Source organism: Echinops telfairi, unplaced genomic scaffold (genome assembly GCF_000313985.2).
Source record: "Echinops telfairi isolate 266 unplaced genomic scaffold, ASM31398v2 ScPeMD7_2291;HRSCAF=2852, whole genome shotgun sequence".
In the NCBI taxonomy this organism is placed as follows: Eukaryota; Metazoa; Chordata; class Mammalia; order Afrosoricida; family Tenrecidae; genus Echinops; species Echinops telfairi.
In genome coordinates this window covers 47,562,653-47,565,706 of record NW_022106189.1, presented here as the reverse complement: position 1 = coordinate 47,565,706, position 3,054 = coordinate 47,562,653, and the positions used below count along the sequence as shown (strand labels likewise).

Here is a 3,054-nt window from a genome sequence, read left to right as displayed (position 1 = left end):
GTGGCAGCAAGGGGGATGGGAAATTGAGGGCCAGTGGTTTAAGAGCTACAGGTGCAGCAGTGAGAATGGGGTGTTGGTGCTGCGAGTCCGTGGTGAGCAGCGGTGAGGGGCAAGGGTGAGGCGTCCATGAGTCTCTTAGACAAAAGTTTGTTGCCCCGGGACCACCCCTATTCAGGGAAGGCCTGGCAGCAGGCTTTTCTGAGGCCCAGGGGTAGACGGGTGCACTGTGGGTTCAAAAGATTAAAAGTCTTAATGAAAAAAACAGAGTGTCCTGCCTCAAATGCAGTGCAGGCACGTGCTGCTTGCTTGTTAAGGCGTGTGGAGAGGGCATGCAGCCTAGGCTGGTTGGCTGGAATGCAAACCCTAGCCAGTTGACTGCTTCCCAAGCTTGATAACCACACAGGCCTGAGGGGGCATGCGCTCCTTGGGGTCACAACAAGGGAGACTGAGACGCAATGATGGGGGGCTGGGCATGGTGCCCTCACTAGCTCTCCTGCTGGGTTTTGGGGCACCTGGGGCGGGACATGCACTCCAGGATGGCCAGGAGGCGCCCAAGGCCAGATGCCTTCCATAACACAACCAGCTACTGCCAGTTTCGAGACAGCTCTATGCCAGGCACCGGACACCCCTCATTTCCCCCATAGGGTTCCATTTCAGAGTAGGGGAAACCGAGGCCACAGAATGGGCAAGTGGAGGGTGGCACAGCATTGACTTAAGGCTATTCCGGTTCCACGTAACCCATGCACCCGGGCCAGCTCACCCACCCTCCACCCCAACCTGCTCTTTCCTCACCTCTGACCCCAACCTCAGCCCTTCGGTACCCAGCACAGACACTATCACCGGCTCACATCCTGTATGCCGACTGCAAACACCAGGAGTCTGAGTCTTGGACCCCAAGACCTAAGAAGGTCCCCGGAACAGGAGTGACATGGGAGCCTTCCTTTGGAGAGTTCTGGAACATCCTGAGGTCTGACTGGGTGCCTTCGGTACACTGCTTGTCTCTCTGCTACACAGCTGCGTACTGCAGCATTTGTGTGGGAAATCTGGGGTGGGGGGGTTGGGGAGCGGGCTGGCCAATGATGTGGCTGAGTGGGGGGTTCTGACTCCCCTGTATCCTAAGATGAGCATGAAAGGGCTGCGCTCAGAGCTACCACCTAGTCCGTGTGGATATAGAGGGCAATGGCCACAGTGACAACTGCCATGCATGGGTGGTCCTCGGCAGCCTTAGGGGCTCTGAGGAAGAGCACCATGTCTTGCCCTGGGAGAGTGGTTGGACTTCAAATCCCCGGCTGTGCACATGGCTGGCCGCCTCCCAGAAGCCAACTATCCACCTGCCTGTCACAGTCTCTCTGGGCACCCGTGTCCTGGTCTGAGACCTGCTCCACGGACCCCTGGCTGGGCATGTCCTTGATGTAGGGTGCTAGGAGGAGGCACCTCTGTCCCCCCAGCAGGAGCTTCTCACAACCACCGGGCGGGGAGGTGTGTGTGTGTGTGTGTGTGGGGGTGGGTGGGGGGGCTCTCGGTAGGACTTAAACCTAGATCTAAACCTCTGGCCTTTGTTCCTCCAAGATCTCAAACCTGCCCTGAGTGCGGGTGTACTGTGCCTCCAGCGTCCTGTCTTCACTTGGCAGGCTGCTGGGCTGAAGGGTGAATAAATAGCTAACAGACAAAAATCCCAACTTCAGAAAGTACCTGTCGCTTACCAGGGACCAGAAAGGTAAGTGAGCTAGCTCCCTGGCATTCAGGATACACTAGACACCAGCTGCAGAAAAGGAGCTAACTCTTCCTGTCCCAAGTGGACTGGATTATGAGAAGAATCAGCCAGAAGTAGCCAGGAGCCTGGACTGGGGAGTAAAGTGACTGCCCAGGCAGGACAAGTAGCGGTCACATACAGGGTATGACCACTGAGTGCAGGTGCTCTCCTCATACGGCTAACACGATGGGGTGGAGTGGAGGAGATACTAGCATTTTAAAAGCTCATGTGAAAAAAACAAAAAAAGATAACAGACCTTATCACTGAACCCCTTGCACCCCCTCCTATATTCATGACCAAAGCAGGCTGCAGGAGAGTCTAGCAAAGAGGAGCACCAGTGAAATGCCTCACGGCTACCAACTCACAATGACCCCACCGGACAGAGTCTAATTGTCCCTGTGGGTGGGCCAGGCTGCAACTCTTCCTGGGAGTGGAAAGCCCTTATCTTTCTCCCGAGGAGCAGTTGGTTTTGAACTGCTGACCTTGTTGTTAGCAGCCCAACGAGTAACCACTATGCCAGCAGGGCTCCTCCAGTGAGATACAGTCACAGTTTTTGGAGGCAGCTCCAGGTAACTGCCTAAGTTCAGGTTTGTGCAGACCAACTGCAGACGCATAAGGAAAGCCCCTCAACAGCTGATAGCAGACGCTGGGCCACAGGTGAAGAACTCACGGGGCACCCACCTGGAGCTAGTGATAAGCAAAACTGCTTCACGCAGGGCCGGGCTGGAGCTTACAGATGGCGGTCCCATGACTCCAACCTTCCCTGGTGCTGTGAGCATGCCCACTTAACACTGGCCAGGGCTCCCAGCTCAGAGACAGGGCCCACTGGCTGCAGACCTACCTGGGTGCTACTGTAAGGCTCAATCTGCAGTCGTCCTGCTTGCGGGAAAGCTGTCTCTGCCCAGCCCCCTGCCTCAGGGAAGAACCGCTACTTTGTGTAGTGCAAGGAGACGAGTCTCGCTACACCCCTACAGGGGCTTGCAGACGCCAGCCACAGTCCCTTCTCCCGTTTCCGCCAAGTGGAGCCGAGTGCGGCCTTCGTCCTGTGAGTGAGTGTGCTCCTCAGCTGACTTCGAACGACCCTGGGAAACGGCGGTGGTGAAGCGGCCGGCGGGGGCGAGCGTGCCTCGGTCCGAGTCTCGGGCTCCTCCGGGGACACAGCTGCAAGGAGCCCATACTGCGGCCATCCGCAGGGTCACTCAGAGACAAGGAAGTAGCTGGCTGCGTTCTGGGGCTCCGCTTTGAAGCCAGGGAGCGGCTCCAGGTGACCCCGAAGAGCTCCAAGCTCCCTCACGAGCCGC

General features: G+C 57.3%; 1 protein-coding gene across 1 annotated transcript in view; it reads right to left on the bottom strand.

Annotated features, from left to right (window-relative positions):
* The window catches only part of ZC3H18 (zinc finger CCCH-type containing 18), a 20,023-nt gene extending 17,049 nt beyond the window's left edge, over window positions 1-2,974 (bottom strand). The window contains exon 1 of the mRNA XM_045293691.1: window positions 2,595-2,974. The gene's annotated coding sequence lies outside the window, so the exon portion shown is untranslated. The remainder of the gene's footprint in view (window positions 1-2,594) is intronic.
* Window positions 2,975-3,054: the final 80 nt, after the last annotated feature.